A 23,924-nucleotide genomic window follows, 5' to 3' on the forward strand; every position below is an offset into this window, starting at 1 on the left:
TAACCTAATGACAGTCCCTCCCTGTTTGCTTTATACCAACCCAGACATTTTTGTTTTTCTCTGGAGTGCTCCCAAACATTTATTTCACTCAGTGCAATTAAAATTTCATTATGTAACCCATGAGCTTCATCTGAATTTGCCACTGCTTTGGAAATTTCCATCATCTGTGTGTCTCCAGAGGACTTCTTTTGAGCAGATAAAGTATGGGATTTTAGCATCGATGATGTTGTTTTGGCATGCGTGAGTTGATGTTGCAAGAAAACACATCATTAACTGTTAAATAATATTTTCTGGAACAGAAAAATCTGGAAGACCAAGTCTATGTTGTTAAGACAAATTTAAAACAAATATAGGTACATAAATACACACTGACAAAATTATAGGGACTATTATAAAAATTCATAGAAGAGAAAATAAATAACCAAAGGAAAATTATACTTTTAGGATTGTGTTGCTAGAATAACGTGGAATGCCGTCCACTGGACTTGATGTTCTGATTGCACACTTTACTCGTACATGGGGTGAGCTCCTGCGGCACAGCAGGTTGAGTCCTGCCTTGGGACATTTGCATCCCATGAATGCTGGCTGCTGTTTCTGACTCAGCTTCCTGCTGTTGTGCTTGCAAAGTACTTGAGTTCCTGTCAGATGCAGCAACCCAGATGTAGTTCTGGGCTCCTGACTTTGGCCTGACCCAGCCCCAGCTGGTGAAGATGCCCTGGGTGTTGGTAAGAACATAAATGAATACAAACTTTTTAAAGTCATTTGTTAATATATCAAATTCAAATACATGTTGACTATGACTTGGGAAGTCATTCCAAGGGGGAGTTGCCACATGATTTGATGTATATAGTGTATACATGTTTGTTGTTTCATTGTTTTTAACAGTGAACAAATACAAACAAGTTTAATGTTTGCAAATACAATCTGGTTAAGTAAATAACTATATTTTTTATATTTTAATTTCTTTGTATAAAGATGATAAACCTAGACTTCTGTGAAGCCAGTTAAAAAGGCTAAGGTTTGGTTATATTGGTGGTGACATAGAATTAACTCCCAGACATACTGTTTAATGAAAAAGCAGTAACAAAATAATAATAATGGATTTATCTCTTTCCAATACAATTGTGTGTGTGTGTCTGAAGAGAATCACTTGGAAAGATGGGAGATTTTAATGTTTCCTCATCCAGTTTCCCATATTTCAATGGTTATTTTAAAATATGTTTATAATTAGGAATAATGACACTGTTAAATTTTAAAAAAAACGATAGATTTTAAAATGCTTGCTTAGTTATACACAGTATTTTTCAGAGTTCGAATGGTCATTTTCTACACAAACTGGTTTATAGTTGCTGAGGCAGTGTGCTGCTATCCATCAAAAGCTTTAAAGCAGACACATTCTTGACCCGGCAGGTGCAGCTCTAGCTGTTCCTGGCAGAGAGCCGAAGGGAGCCGGTGTCACACCTACAGCGAAGGAGGACCCTGTGGCACGGGGAGGTCGCCGCACTCCCAGCCTCGAGGCCCACAGGTTTGCTTGGCTTTCCTCAGAAAGTGCTGGGGGTTTTTTCTTTTCTATTTTAAATTCAAGCCAACCTTTACAAGTTGAGTATTTCACATGAATTCCTGGCTTCTCTTGAAAATTCTGATGGCCTGGTAGCCTGAAGCCGTATCTGCTGCTAACCATGGGCAGCTGGGACGGTGCAGCAGCTGCCACTTCGGGAGATGGTTTCTGCTGGCAGGTGCCACCACTTCTGTTCTTCCCCTCTGTCTCATTAAGGCTTCCTAATTTGACCTTTAGATGTGTAATTCCTGGGTTAAGGGATTTGCTAATGAATTAAAGAGAGTGCATTCCTGACTTCTCCCTAGAAGTCTGAGATTTGCATGCAGTATTTTTGTCTAGAAGGAGGCTATTTTTTTTTAATAATTTTTCCTTGACCCCAAGACATGGGTCAGTCACTCTCTGCTCTCTGCTGGTTTTATTATCTTTTATTGCATAAACCATGAAGATTTACTATTTGGGGACCCAGAATTCTGAAAGGAACTGTGCAGGCTTAACTAGTAGAACTTCCAATTTATCAAATGTTTTGCCCTAATATGCAGTGAAAGTTGCTGGCTTTTGCCTTCGGATACTTCTCTAATTACTTTCTTGTAACTCATTGTAGATTTGCTTTGGATTCAGACCAGATCTATTAACTCTCAGTTTCATCAGGCGCCCCAGCAACGTGTTCAGTCGGCTTCTGCTTCTCCATAAGCCGTGTTTCTGTGCTGGGGATTTTTTTTTTCTTTTTCCCAAATAGCAACACAGCCGATGCATATTGGAAATCCGTCAAAGGGCATTAAGCAGCACCTGATTGAATTAGCAGGTTCCCGAGCCTCTTTCTCACAGCTGTCACGCAGCAGAAACTGCACGACCTGTTCAGCTGGTTCCAGGGCAGGTGTTTTTGTCTTTGACAGAAATAATTCTTTCTTCGTGCCAGCCTGTCTGGAGATTGAAAGTTTTCTTAGGAGGATTATGAGAGGAAATCAAGGGGAAACATTTTTTTTTTTTTCAGCCCAGCAGATTCACTTTGCGCTTATCGCTTAGTCCAAACCCTGTGGGTTACCTGCTTAGCAACCATCAAAACTGAAAATAGGATTCCTGTACAATAAGGGAAACTAAACCTGAACTCTGGAAAACCAGACGCTTTTAATAAAACGTGAAGCATGTAATTAGAGAGCTGCCTGGCATTTCCCTGTCGCTGTTGTGAGTGTTGACAGCTTCCAATTGGTGCACATCAAGAAGTGTTTGGGAGGGACCAGTGCTGTGGCAAGGTGGGTAAAGCCGCTGCCTATAGTGCTAGCATCCCATATGGGCGCTGGTTTGAGTCCCGGCTGCTCCACTTCCAATCCAGCTTCCCTGCTATGGCCTGAGAAAAGCAGTGGAAGATGGCCCAAGTGCTTGGACCCCTGCACCCACATGGGAGACAACAGGGGAAGCTCCTGGCTCCTGGCTTCAGATCAGCACAGCTCAGGACGTTGCAGCCATTTGGGGAGTGAACCAGCAGACAGAAGACCTCGCCCTCTCGCCCTCTCACCCTCTCGCCCCCTCGCCCCCTCGCCCCCCCCCTTCCTCTCTCCTCTCCCTCTGCCTCTCTGCAATACTGCCTTTCAAATATCCGTGCACACACAGACACACATCCACCCAGAGCAAATACAACTTGAAAACCGTGGCCCTTGGTTTTTTTTGTTTGTTTGTTTGTTTTTGTTTGTTTGTTTTTTGTTTTTTTGTTTTTGACAGGCAGAGTGGACAGTGAGAGAGAGAGACAGAAAGAAAGGTCTTCCTTTGCTGTTGGTTCACCCTCCAATGGCCGCCACGGCCAGCGCGCTGCGGCGGGTGCACCACACTGATCCGATGGCAGGAGCCAGGTGCTTCTCCTGGTCTCCCATGGGGTGCAGGGCCCAAGCACCTGGGCCATCCTCCACTGCACTCCCGGGCCACAGCAGAGAGCTGGCCTGGAAGAGGGGCAACCGGGACAGAATCCGGTGTGCCAGCGCCGCAAGGTGGAGGATTAGCCTAGTGAGCTGCGGCGCCGGCGGCCCTTGTTCTGATAGGAAACTCCAGCCGGAATGTGTTCACCAACCCTGATGCATTCAGCACAGTAACACAGCACTCAAAAGTCAGTGAAAACCCACAATATCTGAAAGATGATTCCTAGAAATGAAAGTGATCAAGCAGAAGCAACACACGGAGCTTTGGAGAAGCAGCAGTTTCTGCTCGATGACACTCAGATGAGTCTGGATGCGACACGTTCTCAGAGTCTCTGTCGCCTGCCAGGGCTTGGAGAAGCTATAATTGGGTGGAGCAAGTGGACATTCAAAGGAGACATCCCAGTGATGTAGGCAGGCAGATAGGATAAAATTATTAGATTGGTAAGTTGGAGACCACGCCCTCCACCACACCCCCTGTGTGACTCACGCCCCTGCCTGACCACACCTGTATGCCCACCTGCCAATCAGACTACATAACCACTCCCCTTTGAGAGTGAATAAAAAGCCCGGATCATGGTGGGCCCCTCCCTTGTTGCCCCACGCCTTCAAGGCACGTGGCCTGTTGGCCTGCTCTCTGCCTTTGCTTTCCTGCCACTACCTGTGGCTGCTCCTAACCATACGCCTGCTCCACGTGGCTCCCTCCTGGCCTGCTCTCTGCCTGGTATGGACCCAACTTAGCCTCTAGACTTCTTCTTCTGCCATAAATAAAGCCCTCACTCCCCTGTGTATTCCTCTCACTGAATAAAATCCTTAAAAACTTGCCATGTTGCCTGGTCTATTTGAGCCAGTATTCAGAATTCTTCTCTAAATGTATGGCCAGAACCCACGAGATTATGAATACTGGAAATTATTTATAAGCGGGCCAGTATCACCAGGTGCGCATTCTCTCCATAATTTAAGAGATAAGGTGTTGATATAGGGAAACCCTGGGAAATAGTAGATTCTTGCCACTCAGGTGGGAGGTGTGGGACAGAATCTAGGCCTGGGAAAGCAAGGCAGGCAGGGGCAGGACAGTGCCACGCTGTGGTCCAGGAGGGACGAGGGTCCCGGGGAGAGGAGTCAGGTCAGCCAGTTGCGGATACCTGCTTTGACCCTGCGAGGCTGAAAGAAGAGGAATTGTGGGAAATTAAGTGGCAAGCAGTGCTCCAGTAATGACTCGCAGCTAATGAACGGGCTTTATGATCTTTAAATGTGCTTATGAAATCTAATGTATGTGATCATTATGAGTATTAAATAGGAAACTAACAAGAAAATGCCTCGTATAGTTCTTGGCACACATAGAACTTCAGTAAATGTTGCTTTGCTCAGAAATTAGGGCACATACTGTTTTTCATTGACCCTAAATATTTATCAGTGAGGCCCGTTTATAAAAAAGTAAGTTGCTCCGGATGCATGCCATCATGTTGTAATTATTTATGTGAACAACATAGTAATGTGATTTAATTCACTGAGATACAGACATGGAAACATGGAGCAATTCTTTAAACCAATTCCATCAATAATAAATCAAGTAATTAATTTAGTCAACAATTTAAATATTAGTTTATTTATTTTGGAAGAGCTACAGAGAGAGGCAGTGGCAGAGAGAGAAACAGAGATCTTCCATCCACTAGTTTACTCCCCAGATGGCTACAGCAGCCAGCCGTGGGTCAGGCCAGAGGCAGGAGCCAGGAGCTTCTTCTGGGTCTCCCATGTGGGAGGCAGGGTCACAAACACTTAGGTCATCTGTCACTGCTTTTCCCAGGCACACTATCAGGCAGCTGGATCAGAAATGGAGCAGCCAGGATGTGAACCAATGCCCATATGGGACGCTGGCTTTAGCCACTATGCCACAATGCTGGCATCAGTTTTATATATTTTAATAATAGGGCATAAGTCCCTCTTTCTGTCTAAGGATTCTTGCAGTTAGCAATAGAACTAGATAGCTTGTCCTAGGGCAGTAGGTCTGGAGATGGGAGGGGAAGCTGGGTATGGGCCCAGGTACTGTGGAAGATTACTGTTTTTCTTTATAAATCGTGCTTTAAAAAAGACTTGGAGGGTAATCATGTGCATTCATCACTGTGTTTAAAAGATCCCAGTGGAAAGAACAGGTCTTCAAAGAGGGAGGTGCCTTTCTCTGAAGGGAGGAGAGAACCTCCACTTTGACTATGACCGTGTCTAAACAAGATAAGAGTCGGAGAACTCAAGGGGCTTCCATAGCCTTGGAAACTCATGACTGGAGCATAGGGAGATTACTGATGCCATAAACAGGAGTGTCAATTTGTAAAGTCAACAACAGGAGTCACTGTGCACTTACTCCTCATGTAGGATCTCTGTCCTTAATGTGCTGTACACTGAGGCTTAATGCTATAACGAGTACTCAAACAGTATATTTCACTTTGTGTTTCTATGGGGGTGCAAACGATTGAAATCTTTACTTAATGTACACTAAACTGATCTTCTGTAAAAAAAAAAAAAAAAAAAAAAAAGAAATTATCAATTCCCAACTTGACTCTCACTGGGATTAAACATGACAATAGGTCTGATCTGATTTCATCATCATTTAAAAAAAATCATCTATTATTTTTCATTTTATGTTTCTGTGTGGGAGCAAACTGTTGAAATCCTTACTTAATGTATACTAAGCTGATCTTCTGTATATTAAGATAATCGAAAATGAATCTTGATGTGAATGGAAGGGGAGAGGGAGTGGGAAAGGGGAGGGTTGTGGGTGGGAGGGACGGTATGGGGGGGAAGCCATTGTAATCCATAAGTCGTACTTTGGAAATTTATATTCTTTAAATAAAAGATAAAAAAAAAGATAAAACAGTGGCTTGGTGGAAGCTCGATCCTACTACTGACGTGGCAAAGCACAGGAGATCATAAAAAATACTGACCACATTTTATGGTACAATTAATTAACCTGTAATGTACTAAGAAGTTATAAATCTCATCATATTTTTAAGTGGACTAATGTTTCTCTCATAAGCCCTGTGTAAATGACTTACAGATATGTAGCCACGTGTGTGTGTGTGTTTGCCGACTGGACCCATTTCAGTGCTTTAACGTGCTGGGGCATGTCTTAAAGATCAGCTTGACCTGGTCTCAGTTGGGTTTCTTAGCCTCTTTTATCTTCAGCTTCCTCCTGCACTCTAAATTTGGGCCTCATCAGACAGTCTTCGTTTCCCTCGGTGTGCCGCGCTGTTTCCTACCTCCCTGTTTTTCTCTAACCACGTCCTTGGCCCAGGAGAGAATCCGTTTTCTGCCCGGCAAATGTCTCACGATTTTTCAAAGTCTGTCTCAGGGCCCTTCCTTAGTGAGTGCGTCCCAGATCACCAGCATTGGAATCCTGGTGCCTTCTTCCGTCTTGCCTGTGCTGACAAGCTCATGGCATAGGGTTCATAGAGCTGTGAGCTGTCCGTTCAGGCCCCTGGGCATCTCAGGGTGATTAGCAGTCTCCTGGAGTGTGTCGTCACAGGGGTGAGCAGATGCAGACAGCTCTCTTGCTCCTGGTGGGACTTGAGTGTGCACAGATCCTCAAAGATATCTGGATGGGGGCCTCTACTGACCTCTAACAAAATGCAGATGGACTTCTGGATGCTAGTGGGCAGCCAGCAGAACGTCCCTCTGCTACATTCTCCCTCCCGAGCTTAGAGGGTGGTTTAACAGTTTACCTAAAGGATGCTGACAAACAGCAAATAACAGGAGAGAAGGGGACAGTTGCCCTGGGAGCCCACAGAGCTTCCTCATCATTGGAGAAAGCAGAACCTGAACAAGATCCCACATCTTTGACACTGGAATGAGGACTCGTGGGAGGAGCAAGAGGACAACAGAAGGCAGCACCAGGGGCTCTGTGAGAGGTGCTGGCCCTTCAGGGGTGCCAGGTCAGTACCGCACTGCCGAGACTCCTGCGTGTGCCTTCCCCAGCACTTGCCCCCAAGATTTCTTCCAGCCGAACAACACAGACGTGCTTTCAGTAATTCCCTGATTTTAACCGCCTCGTTAGGTGCACGCTAGGTGCAGTCCCAGATTTGTGGGGGGAAAGCCACGTGCACAAGAGAATCCTGAGTGCAGAGAGCACGCCGCTTCCCTTCCTGATGGCCGTGGTTACCTTGACTTCCCAGCAGGGTAGTTTCCAGGGATCCACTCCCCACCGTCCTCCCTGGCCTTGACCTCCTTCTCCTCCTCCTCCTGCTGGAAGTGGGGACCACGGGAAAGCTCTGGAAGCGTGAAGATGGATGGAAGCTCAGGCTGGCGTGGCTGGCGTGGAAAACTGCAACCTCCATGCGTTTCCAAGAAATGGCATCAAATCACACACACTCACACACATGCACACACACACGCATGCACGCACACACACACGGACACAGACACTCATGTACTCACGCATGTACTCACACACACACGCAAGAGGAAAGAGCAAATATAATTTGTTTCATTTTACCTTCAAGGCACCACTACTTCTTATTATATGATTTTCATTGCAGTATTCCAGATAATTCCTTATTTTTTCAGGACAAGCAATTTTGCAATTTCCCTGAAAATGTCTGTGTGGGGGCTGGCCTTGTGGTGTGGGTAAAGCCACTCCTGCAGTGCTGGCATCCCGTATGGGCACCAGTTTGAGTTCTGACTCATCTGCTTCTGCTCCAGCTCTCTGCTAATGGCCTGGGAAAGTAGCAGAAGATGGCCCAAGTGTTTGAGTCCCCACATCCACGTGAGAGACCTGGAAGAAACTCCTGCCTCCTGGCTTTGGCCTAGCCCAGCTCTAGTTGTTATGGCCATTTAGGGAGTGAAACAGCAGATGGAAGATGAAGATCTCTCTCTCTCTCTCTCTCTCTCTCTCTCTAACTCTTTCAAACAAATAAAATAATATTTTTTTTAAAATCCTGACAGTTATCTTTAGGACAAACACATGTTCATTTTTTCCTGGCCTTTCCTAATTAGTCTGTTTTAACATGTTACCTAGTTACTTCTATTCTCTCTGCCATGTTGTGAGTGACAGGTGAACAGCCTTACTGCCTTCCTTTTGCAAGAACCCGTTCTGCTCAGGATTTGTATTCTGTGGTAGCTGGGCAAACGGATCAGCTCATTTCCACTCTTCATGGGTTTATTTTCGTAATTCATTTTTCTGCAGCGCTCCTCAGGCAAAGAAGATGTTATGGATGTGTAAAGCTGCAAGGGAACGAATTAAAAATTCATTTGGAAAGCATTTTTTAATGACTTTGTCTTCTGAGGCATTTTATAGGACAGGCCTGGCTCCCTTCTACTGGGAAGGCTGGTGTCTCCCCAGGGAAGGTGGGAGAGGTGGCATGGGGGATGATTGCAGGGGCACAGGGAGCCCTGGACTCCTCCAGACCTCATCTCAACGGTTTGCTGGACGTCCGACACTCCCGAGATGAAGGCTAAACCTCCGGTGCCAGAGTGCACAGTGCATTTCATATTGTAACTATCCTGACAAGAGAGTGGGTAAGCTGAGCTGTAGCGGCACAAAGGAAGAGAAGGCAGTATGGACTGGATGGCAGGAGCCGCGCACAGTGAGACATGAACCTGAAAGACGCGGGCATCTGGAGACACTGCCCCCTCGCGGGTGTGGTGCTGTGTGCCGCAGGACTGACAGCTGCAAGGGTTCAGATTTTATTGCAGCAGCTGAGTCTGTCCTTTGCACCCCCCTCTTCTTATTTTTTCCTCTCTCCAAACACAATACTTTTCTTCATGTCAGAAACAAACATTTGCCAAGTACTATGCAAATATCAAGTTTTTTTTCCAAAAAAGAGATTTTGTTTATTCATTTGAGAGGTAGAATTACAGATGGAGAGAGAGAAAGAGAGAGAGAAAGAGAGAGAGAGAGGTCTTCCATCCACTGGTTCTCTCCCCAAATGGCTGCAACCGCTGGCATTGGACTGATCCAAAACCAGGAGCCTGGAGCTTCTTCCAGGTTTCCCAGGTGGCTGCATGGGCCCAAACTCTTGGGCCATCTTCTACTGTTTTCCCAAGTCATAACAGAGAGCTAGATTGGAAGAGGAGCAGCTGAGACCTGAACCAACACCATATGGGATGCTGGCACTGCAGGCGGAGGGTTAACCTACTGCGCCACAGTGCCGGCTCCAAGCAGTATGCGAATAATCCACCATATCTGACCACAGAGAATTTTAAAAACATTAATTCATTCTTGGTTCTGGATCAGAAGCAGAGCAGTTTCGAGTTAGGAGCTTAACCTGTTGCACCTGCACCATGACAGTGACCTCATATCCCTGGTTCTAAGAACTCTGCATGTTCAGCCTGTAGCACCAGACGTTTGAGGAAAGCCTCTAACATAAAACAGCTAGAATACTGTAGTGAAAACCAAATGCCTAAACAGAAAGGAAAAGTGACATAATAGTCAATGTTACAACTGACGTCATCTGTTGGGTGTATAACTGCATTCACTAAAAAGAGGGGAAGGTGATACAGAAAACACAGAGTAAAATTGAGAGAAAGTACTTGAATGAAAAGCATTATGTCAAAGTTTTTAAAAATCAGTGAAATTCTCAGATGTAGAAGGAAGGAGCACATTTTAAATCCCAGAGAGAAGAGAAGAGAACTAGTGCATGAGGTCGTACATCTACGTAACAGTCAGAAAAACTAAGACAGAATACTAGTTATCCAATTACTAAGCTTGTTTCCCAGAGCTGGAGGATGGGCCCAGAGTCAGAGAGCTGCCGCTGGATGAAGAAGAGGCCCATTCCAAGACAGCACTGTGAAACACCAGAACTCATGGGAGATTTAAGAAGTGTCTTTGTAGAAAAATCGAGTCACACAAAAGATAGAGAATAAAAATAGAATCAGTTTCCTGACATTTTCACTGTAATTTAGGAAATACTGGAGCACCGCTTTAAACTATTTTAAGGAAAATGTCTCAAAACCTAGATATCTACACACAGCTAACCTATCAATCAAGCATAAAGGTACACTAATCATAGTCTTTACTGGGAGACGGTCTCAAAATTTTGCCTCCCACTCACATCCTACTGGGGCGATTAGCAGAGAAGGGCTCTAGGGAGTCCAAGTACAGATCTGTAGAGAGGAAGGCGTGGGGCCCAGAAAACGCAGGGTCCTTCCGATGATACGGGATGCTGCAGCAAGCTTTCCCAGCATGGCCTAGAGCTCCGCGACTGTGAGGTGGGCAGGCATGGATGCCCATGGGGCAGGGCAAGAGCAGCATGTGTGAGGAGTGTCGCATGACAGCCACGTCTTCACCTGCCGCAGACAGGGTCAGTAAGCAGGGTCCACGGCGAGCAGCGACAGTAGGGTGGTTTCAGTGTCCTGTCTCAGCATGCAAGTCAATGCTAGGATAGCCGCAAGAGCAGGAAGTGGTGGTCTCCCTATGGAGCAATTAGGAAAGACTGAAAGAGATGGAAAAATCCCCACGTGACTTCAGCGCTTATATCTGCATTGTTCACAGTCTCACATTCCTGGCTGTAAGGTTCTGTGAGGCATGTGCCTTTGGTTGTCTTCCAGCTGTTTTGCTACAACAAACAAGAGAAGTAATGTATCATAGACTGGTAGAAATGCAAGTCATTCTCGTTGGGTGTACAGTCTGCTTTTGGTTACTGTGGTGAAACACCTGAGGCTGTAACTTTACAAGGAGAGAGGTGTCTCTGGCTCCTGATTCTGAGCTCTTCTGGGGTGCTAACATTGACTCAGGTCTGGTGAGGACCCCTTGGCAATGACATCACAATGGCAGGAGCAGGTGCAGGAGGAAGGCACATCAAAGACAGGGAGCCAGAGAGCAATGCAGGGGCAGGCTCTTCAAACAACCCACTCTGCAGGAATTAACTTGGGGTCTCCTCAAAGAACCCCTCTGGTCCCTGCCATAGGCAGCACTGCAGTGGCCTCGTGGCCTCCTGTAAGGCCCTGCCTCTTACATTCTCCACGGCCACTCTGCAGACCAGGCCTCTGGGGGCAATCCACAGCTGTGGTTTTGTGCTTCACCTTCGGTGCGGTTTCCCCACTGATTTCATTAATTAAAGAGCACATTGGCTGCACAGTTCCTTTGTAGGACAATCCTGCGCTTACTGCCTCTCATGGTTCTTCACTCCCTCTCAGCACGGCTGTTGGGGATGAGGACGTCTGGTCTTTGTGACAGGCCTTGTGGTGGTGTTTCATGTTCTAACACACAAACACATTGTTTGGGCAAAAATAGCAATTAAAATTTAAAGATAATTTTTCAGTATTCATCGTAGCAGGCTAACATTAAAAAAAGATAGGAGTTGTGTAAAATGCTTAGCGCTCTTGGGGGAGATGTCTTGTATAATAAACAGGACCAACAGAGTGAGACAGGAGAAAGGATGGAATAGGAGCCCGGAATCAGACTTTGCAACCTCATCCTCCTGTGAGAATATCACCCTTCTCTCTGCTCCAAATCCTCTCCGATGCTCCCTTTCCGCTTTGGCTAATGTTTTCCTCACGCCCTGTGACGTGCATCACTTGTGACCCAGCGTCTGTCTGTGAACCTCAGACGCTGACTTCTCCACTGTTCAGTACTTTCCTCTCAGTTCACGTCCCGCGTGCTGCCTTGCAGGTGTCCAGCCAAGGAAACCATGAGCGTAAGCCAAATGAAGTGACAATCTCACACCGCACTGTAGGGTGGAAGACTGTCGGGGCTGGGTCCGGAGTGTGTGGTCAGTCTGCCTAACACGGAAGAAAGGTATCCGGGGCAGGAACTTGTCTCCGCCGTTAAGGTAGGTGTGACACAGGCTGTGTTCACAGTCCTTGATCTATAATAATCAATCCCATTCGTTGCTGAAGTGTCTGGCATGTTCTCAGCCAAAGAGAAGAGACAAACCAGAACAGACTTCAGGCTCAAATGAGGAATACATTTTACAAATACTTGACTTTGGATTACAGTGATGGCTCATGTTATCCCTCCAAAGCAAGAAGTCAAGGAATTTTATCTGTATAAAGTAGTTTGTGCTTTCAAGAGGTTCGTCTTAAGAAAGGACTTTGCTTATCTGAGCAAAGTTTGCCAAAGTCCTAGTTAAAAATATGCATTCCACGTTCACTCCCAGTGACGTCGAGAGATCTGAATCTTTCTCTTTTCAGTGCTCAGTGGCAGTCATGTCAGAGGTCAGAACTTTCCATTGCAGATAAGCCAGAGAAAGAGAAGTGGTAAATGAGAGCCTCTCTGGGCTGAAGCTGTTTATAAACAGAGAATGAAGAAGCCCAGGGAAAATATTTTGTATGCCCAATGGCTGACCTCAGAGTCTTTCTGGGAACCTGATTTAGGGTCTAACTTCTCTGCCGTCTGCACGTCAGGAGCACAAAGTAAAACATCAGGGACTGAGAGCGGCAGCTGTTACTGCAGAAAACCCTGAAATGGGGCCAGGGTAGTGCTCGTCCAAAGGCCACGGCATGTCAACAAGGAAGGGACTGGACGCCTGCAGCTCAGGTCCTGCTTCTTTTCCTCAGTACAAAAGACTGAGGAGCAACAGCCCTTGTCCTCCAAAGCAAACGGCTTTTGCGTTGTGTAATTGTTCTTTCATGGCTAATGTATGTGCAGCATCTAAAGATCTGTTTTCATTTACAACTGCAAGTCTCAGCTTGTTAAAACGATGCTGAGTTCAGAGGATTGCTGGGAGAATTTAGTGAGTTTTAGTACATGAATGAGATTAACATCTAAAAAGGGTCGCATAAATTTTAACCATCATCATAATAGTTCTGATGCTTCAGTTAAATTTGTCCAGTGGATATATAGATTTTAAATGTCACATTTGGCAAGTTGTGTGTGTGTGTGTATGTGTGTGTATATATGTGTGTGTGTGTATATATATATAATTGTCATTTAAATGGAGTTTTATCTCCATGAATAAGGAAGTTAATTATGACTCCTTTGTTGAAATAAATTGAAATAAATTGAAATAAATGCATTCCTGCTAAAATTGGGAAAATTTCCTAGTAAGATAAGGCTAATAAAGTGGAGGCATACAAGGTGTTAGGAATTAACATTAAAATTCAGTAGATAATCTATATGAGAAAGGTCAAGTTCACGAGAGGAACACCATAATAAGAAGAATTACCATTTCTCAGTTAAGCAGGTAAATACAACTAAGATGTATCTTAACAGCTTAGGAAAGATTGGCAAGTTCACATTCAAATTCGTGGACTGCATTGCTGCAGTGAATATGAATAGTCATGGCCTCCGAGAATATAATCTGATAATTCTCTGAGCAAAATTACGAAGAAATGCTCTGTGGAAAATATGTACTGAAGAAAAGCATCTGAAAGAATTTTTTAAAACCCTGACATGAATAAGAGGGTATACATGTGTTTGTATGTGTGTGTGTGCACATGCATGTGTGTGGTGCTGTTTTAAATATTACAGAAACATTAAAGTTAATAATCTTACAAGAATATTATTAGTTCATGCAACATGTACTTGATATTGAGTTTATGTGGAACGACTATGTAACATCTTTTTTTTTTTGGACAGGCAGAGTTAGACAGTGAGAGAGAGAGACAGAGAGAAAGGTCTTCCTTCCATTGGTTTACCCCCTAAATGGCCACTATCATCAGCATGCTGCGCTGATCTAAAGCCAGGAGCCAGGTGCTTCCTCCTGGTCTCCCATGCAGGTGCAGGGCCCAAGCACTTGGGCCATCCTCCACTGCCTTCCTGGGCCACAGCAGAGAGCTGGACTGGAAGAGGAGCAACCGGGACAGGACTGGCGGGACTGGAACCCAGGGTGCCAGCACCGCAGGCAGGGGATTAGCTTAGTGAGCCGCGGTGCCGGCCAATGTAACATCTTTAAAGCATGCTTATTTTATATTATTACAGGACCAGGTCAATTATGAAATTGTATCACATCACGATTGGAATTAAGAAAATAAATATCTGTGATTAGGCAAAGACTAAAATCAATTCCCCAATTGAAGTGATTTCAAGACAAAGTTGTATGATCGTAGTGACATAGTGATATTTTTAAGTTTTGAGAAAGTAATATATAAAGTAGGCAGACACTTCATAAGCAGGGTGCTTTAAAATTTTGCATTTTAGTTGTTAATGAGAACACAAAGTGCAGCACTTCTCTAATCACATATATTTTCAACTTATTGGTAAATGCTACTTGAGAGGTTTCACTGCAGCCTTTGAAAAGTCAGTTTATGAAATAAGAGCATGCACATGTATGAAATGGAGATAGGTACAATTTTGGATATTTTGAGATAAATGAATTTTCCAGCTCAACATTGGACTATTCTCTGATATTTTTTCATAACAAAATGCCTATTATTGTAGTCAGAATAACTGGAGACAGATATTCTCAAAGCATTGAGTGTTAGTGCGTCTACTTGAAAACTACAAGAGAGAGGGATATGAACACCCACGGATCATTTCATAGACGTAGCCTTCACCAGGGAATGACAACCATGTAGAGGAGATTTGTGCAGTTCTAATCACAAATATATATTTTTAATTTATTGCCAAATGCTAATTTAAATATTTTTACAACATTTGAAAAGCCAGTTTAAGAAATATTGGCATGTATGATATGGATATACTTCCATTTTTTCCCCTTACTAATTGAACTCCTGAGTAATTTTATAGAAATCATCACCCCATATCAGAGGGCCTGGGTTCTAGTCCCAGCTCCACTCCCTATTCCAGCCTCCTACTAATGTGTAACCTGGGAGATAGCAGTTGATGGTCCAAGTAGTTGAGCCCCTGCCACCCATGTGGGAGACTTGGGTTGAGTTCCTGGTTCCTGGTTCCCAGATTTCACTCCACTCAGGGGCCACTGTGAGTAAAGAAATTAAATTTTAAAAGAAGAAAATGATACAACATCATTTTACCTATAATGATTTTAGCATATTTCTCTAATGACTGAAGAATATTTTTAAACATACCAAAATAACATGATCACATTTACAGTAACAATAATTTCTTAGGAAATAGTACTCAAATTTTATTACTTGTTGTATAAGTATATTCATATCGCAAATACATATAAATATATAAGTATATAAATCAGAATTTATTAAAGATTTATTTATTTGAAAGTCAGAGTTTCAAACAGATAAGACAGAGAGATCTTCACTTGCTGGTTCACTCCTCAAATGTCCACCGTAGCCAAGGCTCCACCAGGCTGGATCCAGGATCCTAGAAACCATATGAGTTTCGCACCTGGGTAGCAGAAGCCCAAGCACTTAGGCCACCTTGTGCTGCTTTCTCAGGTGCTTTCACAGGGAGCTGGAATGGAAGTGGAGCAGGTGGACTCGGGCTTTGTTCATACGTGCTGCTGGTATTGCAGGTGGCAGCTTAACAAGCAGTGCCACAGCACCAGCTGCACATTCTTGTTTTTTTAAAAATAGAGTAATGCACAACACATTGAGTTTATCATACCTCATCCTACTGTGCAGAACCTCAAAGATCTTCCTCCTATCTAGCCATAACCTCATGCCTTTCCCTGTCTGCCTCGCCACATCCCTCTCCAGCCTCTGATAATCACCAATATCTGTTTAACGTTCATGAGGTCGCCTATTTTTTTGATCTCACGTATGAGTGAGACCATGGGATTTGTCTTTGCCTTTCTGTGCTTGATTTAATTCACTTAGCACAGAGACTTCCAGTTCCACCCACACTGTTGCAACTGACAAGATTTCATCCTTTTTATTGCTAAATCATATTCCATTGTGTATATATACCTCGCTTTCTTTCCTTTTTTTATGTTTTACCTTGTGGTTTCATATAAGGTTTAATTAAACTATAAAATCCTCAGAGTACCCAGTGTTGAAGGAACCTTTGTTTGGCAAACCAAACCTACTGGTGGTGCAGTTGATTAAATGCACACATTCATGATAGGATTTGTATGTTTTGGTCCTTGCAGATAGCAAAGCAATTCTAAACCCTGCATGATCACGCGTCAGTTCTGCAGCCCAGATTCTTGGGATTCTCGTGTGTTATAAAATCTGCAAGCCCTTTTGACTGCAGTTTGAGTGTCACGCGAGTGTGCTTCCTCTTCCCCGGGTGGCTTGTGCTTTAAAACCAAGTTAGATTTCAAGGAGTGCTGTAACTGTCATGCTTCATGAGACCGAAGATGTGGTCCTGGGATTTCTGGGATATCAGCAGGTGTGGTTCTTCCAGTCTTTCCACTGAGCCACACTGACCTTGAGAAGACCTTGCTGGGCAGGAACGTCAGGTCAGTCTCCTTTGCCCCTTCTTCCATCTGATCCTTATGTTGGCATTTTCTTAAAATATTCACACATTATCCAAAACAAGATGTTTTCTTTGTTGCACTCCTTTTAAAATGTTCTGCAAATCCTTTGACATCTTCTGAATCTTCCAGCTGATTCTCAAAGGAGGCCACCCACTTGGCTGTGCCCCTGAGGCTCTGGTAGCTGCTGCTGGCTCCACCGTCACTGTTGTGGGTGCCTGACAGTGGCCACTTCCCGCTCAGCCAGCTCAGTGACGTGGTTCTGCAGTTTCTTCATCTATTCATTGGTGGATGGACATTTAGGGTGTTTCCATTTCTCAGCCGGTGTGAATAGTGCTACAATAAATATGGGAGTGCAGGTGGATTTCATTTCGACAGGTGGATTTCATTTCCCTTGGATCTATTCCAGGAGTGGCATTGCTGGATCCTATGGTAGTTCTCTTTTCAGTTTTGTGAGAAACCTGCATACTGTCTTCCACAAGAGTACGCAGGAGTTCCCTTCTCTCTACCCATTTGCCAACACTGGTTATCTTTTGTGTTTCTGATCATCATTTACTGTACTGGAGTGAGGATATCTCACTGTGGTTTTGATGTGCATTTTCCCAACAGTGAGTGATGTTGAGCACTTTTTCTTGTACCTTTTGGCCAGTTGTATGTCTTCCTTTGATAAACACAGTTTTTAGATCAACTGCCCAGATTTTAATTGGATTGGTTGGGATTTTTGCTATCGAGTTGTTTGAGTTCCTTCTGTATTCTGCATACTAATCCCTGGTCAGTATAGCTTTCAAATGTTTTTTCTCATTTTATAGGTTGTATCCTCAAAGTATTGACTATTCCCTTTGATATGCAAATACTCTTTAGTTTCCTAGAATCCCATTTATGTATTTTTACTTTTACTTTCTGTGCTTTTGAGGTCTGATCTATAAAAACCGTGCACAATGACCTAAACAGCACTCTGGCCTCAGAATCAGCCCTTAAGGCATTCGGATCTCGCTAAAAAGACCATGAGAGTTTCTCAGGCATGGAAAGCCAAGGCACTGTGGCAAAAAATGACCTAAATAAAAGATCCCTTCGAGTGAGATCCCAGCTGGAAAAACAGGTCATCAAAGAAGGAGGTACCTTTCTCTGAAGGGAGGAGAGAACTTCCACTTTGACTATGGCCTTGTCTAAGTAAGGTCAGAGTTTGTGAACTCAAGAGGCTTCTATAGCCTAGGCAGCTCATGACAAGAGCCTCGGGTGATTACTGACGCCATAAATATGATTGTCAATTGTTAAATCAACAACAGGAGTCACTGTGCACCTACTCCCCATGTTGGATCTCTGTCCTTAATGTGTTGTACTATGAGAATTAATGGTAAAAATAGTCTTCAAATAGTACTTTCTATTTTGTGTGTCTGTGTGGGTGCAAACTATTAAAATCCGTCCTTAGTATACACTGAGTTGCTCTTCTGTATATAAAGATAATTAAAAATGAATCTTAATGAAGAATGGGATGGGAGAGGGAGTAGGAGATGGGATGGTTTGTGGGTGGGAGGGTGGTTATGGGGGAAAAATCTACTATAATCCAGAAGTCGTACTTTGGAAATTTATATTTATTAAATAAAATGTTCAAAAGAAAAAATTTAAAAAAAAACCTTGTACATCCCAATGTCCTGAAATCTTCTCCCTGTTTTCTTCTAAAACAATTTCAGAATAGGTCAGGTGAATTCAGGGTAAAATTTCAGGTTTCACATTTAAGTCTTTGATCCATTTTAACTCATTTTTGTAAATGTGAATTTCTCAGCACCATTTACTTTAAAAAAATCTACCCTTTTTCTAATTCGCATTCTTAGCACCTTTGTCAAAGATTAGTTGGCTGTAGAGACATAGGTTTACTTCCGGAGTGTCTATCCAGTTTCCTTGATCATGGTTTTTATGACAGTACTGTGCTATTTTAATTTCTGTAGTTATGTAATATATTTTAAGTCAACTAGTGTAATGCCTTGCTCTTTTTGCTCAAGATTGCCTCAACTATTCAGGGTGTTTTGTGGTTCTTTATAAATGTTAGTTGTGTTTTTTTCCAGTTCTGTGAAAAAAATATCATTGGGACTTTGATATGGATTACATTGAATCTGTAAATCACTTTGGATAGTATGGGCATTTTAATGATATTCATTCTGCCAATCCATGAACATGGAATATCCTTCCATTTCTTTGTGTCTTCTTCAATTGCTTTCTTCAGTGATTTACAGATTTCATTGTAGAGACCTTTTACATCTCTGTTTTTTCCAGATATTTTATTTTATTTTATTTTGGTAGCCATTGAAAATGGGATTGACTTTTTGATTTCTTTTTTTTATTTAGTAAATATAAATTTCCAAAGTACAGTTTAAGGAATACAGTGGCTTCCCCCCCATAATTTCCCTCCCACTCACACCTCTCCCATCTCCTGCTCCCTCTCCCATTCCATTCACATCAAGATTCATTTTCAATTATATTTATATACAGAAGATTGATTTAGTATATATTAAGTAAAGATTTCATCAGTTTGCACCCACACAGAAACACAAAGTGTAAAATACTGTTTCAGTACTAGTTATAGCATTACTTCACATTGGACAACACATTAAGGACAGAGATCCCACATGAGAAGTAAGTACACAGTGACTCCTGTGTTGACTTAACAATTTGACACTCTTGTTTACGGCATCAGTAATCTCCCTAGGCTCTAGTCATGAGTTGCCAAGGCTATGGAAGCCTGTTGGATTCGCTGACTTCGATCTTATTCCGACAGGGTCATAGTCAAAGTGGAAGTTCTCTCTGATTTCTTTTTCAGATGATTCACAATTGATAGATAGCAATGCTACAGATTTTTGTACATTGATTTTGTATCCTGAAACTTTGCTGAATTTGTTTACTAGTTCTAACAACTTTTTTTTAGAGTCTTTGAGCTTCTCTCTATATTAGATCATGTCATCTGCATACAATGACAAATTGATTTTATTTGACTTCCTCCTTTCCAATTTGGACACCCTTTATAGTTACTCTTATCAATGAGATTTCTGTGGAGCCAGTGCTGTGGCATAGTGAGTAAAGCTGCTGCCTGCACTGCCGGCATCCCATATGGGCACCGGTTCAAGTCCCAGCTGCTCAACTTCCGATCCAGCTCTCTGCTAAGGCCTGGGAAAGCAGTAGAGATGGCCCAAGTCCTTGGGCCCCTGCACCCACGTGGGAGACCCAGAAGAAGCTCCTGGCTCCTGGCTTTGGATTGGCCCAGCTTTGGCCACTGTGGCCATTTGAGGAGTGAACCAGTAGATAGAAGACCTCTCTCTCTCTCTCTCTGCCTCTCCTTCTCTCTCTGTGTAACACTGACTGTCAAATAAATAAACAAATGTTTTTTAAGAAAAGAAATTTCTACCTCTGATACTCTTTTCTTACTTGTTAGAATCTCTTTCATTCCACTGAAGAACTCCGGCAGCATTTCTTGCAGCACAGTTCTGCTGGTGATCAATTCTCTCTGCTTTTCTTTGTCTGGGAATGTCTTTATTTCCTCCTCATATTTGAAAACCACTTTTGCTAAATACAGTATGCTGAGCAGGTATCTTCTCCCTTCAGTATTGTAAAAGTCTCATCCTACCCCTTCCTGGCCTGTGAGGTTTCTGCTGGTATGACTGAAGTCAGGCCAATTAGAGCCCTTTTGTGTGTTATTTGAGTATTTTCTCATGCAGCTTTGAGAGTCCTCTCTATACTTACACTTGGAGAACTTGGCTATGCTTTGTATTGGAGTAGTCTTGCTTGGGTTGAAGCATACTGGTGATTTTTGGCCTTTTCCGGGATCGTGGTATTTTTCTACATTGAGGAATGTCCTTGAATAGGCTCTGTGCTCCTTTGACATTCTCACGTCCCTCTTGAATCCCAGTAACCCAAATATTTGCCTTTTCCATGCTGTCCATATCTCCCATAGGCTTTCCTCATTCCTCTTTGTCCTCTTTTCTTTTTTCTCCATGTGTTTTCTTTTTTATTTATTTATTTATTTATTTATTTTGACAGGCAGAGTGGACAGTAAGAGAGAGAGACAGAAACAAAGGTCTTCCTTTGCCGTTGATTCACCCTCCAATGGCCGCCACGGCCAGCGTGCTGCAGCCAGCGCACCGTGCTGATCTGATGGCAGGAGCCAGGTGCTTCTCCTGGTCTCCCATGGGGTGCAGGGCCCAAGCACCTGGGCCATCCTCCACTGCACTCCCTGGCCACAGCAGAGAGCTGGCCTGGAAGAGGGGCAACCAGGACAGAATCCGGCACCCCGACCGGGACTAGAACCCGGTGTGCTGGTGCCGCAAGGCGGAGGATTAGCCTATTGAGCCGTGGTGCTGTGCTCCATGTGTTTTCAAATAGCCTGTCTTTGAACTTACTGACAGTTTTTCTGTTTAATCTCTTCTGCTATTGATTGTTTTTAATTTCACTTAGTTTGCTTTTCAGTTGAAGGATTTTGCTCCATTTTGCCTATCAAATCTATACGATTTTATTATTTGCATATGTTCTCTTGGGTCTCATTGTTTTCCTAAGGCATTTCCTCTGAGTGTTTGGAAACATCCATTCCTACGTGGTTGTGTTCTTGTACCTTGTTTTGCTCTTCAGGTGAGGTCATTGCTTCTTGTAAGTTCTTGATGCTTGTTTCTGTACAACATCATCTGTACATTGAAAGATGAGTTATTGTAATCTGACTTTTTTGTGGCTGTCCTTCTAGAAATTCTCCATTTGTTTGTTTCCCCTGAGCCTAGGGATACTTCTGTTAGTGCAGCACTAGAGAGCACCCTCCATCTACTGCTGATGTTATACTGACTCAGTCTTACAATCCTTCCCAAACTCATATTGGTCTCAAATCTGCAGTTGATAAGCATGTTCAGTATGAACTGGGGAAGTGCCTAAAAAGGAGTAGTCTCTCCCTACAATGGTCTTTTCCTGGCTCTGTGATGGGTGGAGACTCCTTTTGCTATGCCTATGAAGGCCACAATGCTAGATCACATCCCTAGCCTTCAGCCCACCAAGACCAGAGCACCCTGAGCAGAAGACCAGAGCTCATACTGTCATGGTCGAGAGACCATGCTGAGGTGAGCTCCCTGTCTAAAGCCACAGCTGTCAGCCCCTGGTGATGATGTTTAGGGTTCAAGACTGCTCAACCAGGACCATGGAACTACACACTCTGTTAAATATATATTCCATTTACTGAGGTGAAATTGAAGACAGTAAGAAAAATACAAAGGGAAAATAATTCCTCTTATGAAAGAGATAATTATGAGAAAAGTTTTGGCTGGTGCCGCAACTCAATAGGCTAATCCTCCGCCTGCGGCTCTGGCACCTAGGGTTCTAGTCCCGGTTGTTCCTCTTCCAGTCCAGCTCTCTGCTGTGGCCCGGGAAGGCAGTGGAGGATGGCCCAAGTGCTTGGGCCCTGCACCCCATGGGAGACCAGGAGAAGCATCTGGCTCCTGGCTTCAGATCAGCACAGTGCGCTAGCTGCAGTGTGCCGGTTGCAGCGGCTAATGGGGGGTGAACCAATGGCAAGAGGAAGACCTTTCTCTCTGTCTTTTCTCTCTCACTGTCTACTCTGCCTGTCAATAAATAAATAAATAAGAGAAAAGTTTTGCTGTCTGGAACTAGTTAGATTATATTTTAGTTTCTAGCTAATGAGGCCAAAGTGCTTCCTGAAAACCACTAAGAACTAGGTGACATTACCCTGATCCATCCCCACAGGTCAATTCTTGATCCAGGCCAACCAGCAAACTGGTTAGGGGGAATAATGAGAAACCACTCATCGATACCGAAAAATAGTACACACATGGTACACATCCATACTTGCAGTTCTTCTGTAAACTCATTTTATTGGGAGTAAAACACATTCAACTAATGCAAGTGAAATAATCACTGATTCTGTTGGGCAGTTTCATGGGAGAGAAAGCATCCACTAGTCAGAGACCTCATTAATGACTCAAAGTTCACAACATCTGCTCAAGTGTTTGAACTTGAACCGGAGGCTACTGGGTGAGTCTGAATTGGCTGTTTTCTTTTTCCATCATTTGCTTCTATTCAGAGCCTGAAACATGTTCTTCATTTAAAATGTGTCCAAATCTAATATTGGAAAATCCTCCAAGGCCTTAATTTATGTTTTTAATATTTCCCTATTGCTTTTCTAAGGCAATGCACACATTTTAAGCAAAAAAAAAAAAAAAAACCACACATTGAAACTAAGCATAGGTAAGATAAACAATTTGGTATCTAATTTATTACTAAAGTATTATTATGAGAAAGAACAGACAAACTAAACAGCTTAGGGAAATTAAAGCATTAATTCTAAGTCTCCTTTATTTAGGGAAACCAGAAAAGCTCAAGTAATGCTAAAGAATGTACATTTAATTCCTTCTTGCAAACTTTTGCAGAGGAAAACCAACTACATTTTGATATTGTGAGGCTGCAGCTGTTAGTTGATCTCTGTTGTGACCTTATTAAAATAGAAAAAATTCATGCTAATCTAAAAGAACCACATTTAATCATGTTGTGTAGAATATGTTCCGCAAATTAGTATAGTCATTGTTTAAAGTCATAATCTATAAAACTTATTTAGTTCTTCTATGTTTAGGCACACAATTTTATATTAAGATATGACTTTTGTTCTCAGTAAACTTTACAAAAACTAGAATGCCCTGGGAATGTTTTTTTACAATATAAGGAATTTTGGTATGTTCTTCATTTCCTAGCATACAGTATGTGCTGTGGAACGCTGGACAGGTTACCTTATCTCTCTGGGTCTCAGTATCCTTATGTAGAAAAGAAGAGTGCAGTAGTTGGAATGGTTTTGAAGATTAAATGAAATAATTTCTATATATTCACTTGGAAGTTGACTCAGCACAAGCAAAAACTTAACATACACTAGCATTAATATTACAACTATGTATAACAACATTACTAATGTAAACACTGAAATTATTACCAATATAATTTTTGTCCTTTTGTCAGAAATTGCTTTAAGTTTTATTTTTAATAATAAAAAACACACAATAACGTCTGAAAAATCTTCATTGTAAAAAATTCAGCCAGTGCCACGACTCACTAGGCTATTCCTCTGCCTGCGGCGCCGGCACCCCGGGTTCTAGTCCTGGTTGGGGTGCCAGATTCTGTCCTGGTTTTTCCTCTTCCAGTCTAGCTCTCTGCTGTGGCCCGGGAGGGCAGTGGAGGATGGCCCAAGTGCTTGGGCCCTGCACCCCA

At 43.1% G+C, this 23,924-nt stretch overlaps 1 long non-coding RNA gene across 1 annotated transcript; it reads left to right on the forward strand.

Annotated features, from left to right (window-relative positions):
- Positions 1-621: 621 nt before the first annotated feature.
- On the forward strand, positions 622-12,200 carry LOC138843906 (uncharacterized). Its single transcript, XR_011379077.1, has 3 exons — positions 622-725; positions 1,411-1,525; positions 12,065-12,200. It is a non-coding gene; the product is annotated as an uncharacterized lncRNA (long non-coding RNA).
- Positions 12,201-23,924: the final 11,724 nt, after the last annotated feature.

Source organism: Oryctolagus cuniculus, chromosome 9 (assembly GCF_964237555.1).
Source record: "Oryctolagus cuniculus chromosome 9, mOryCun1.1, whole genome shotgun sequence".
Lineage (NCBI taxonomy): Eukaryota > Metazoa > Chordata > Mammalia > Lagomorpha > Leporidae > Oryctolagus > Oryctolagus cuniculus.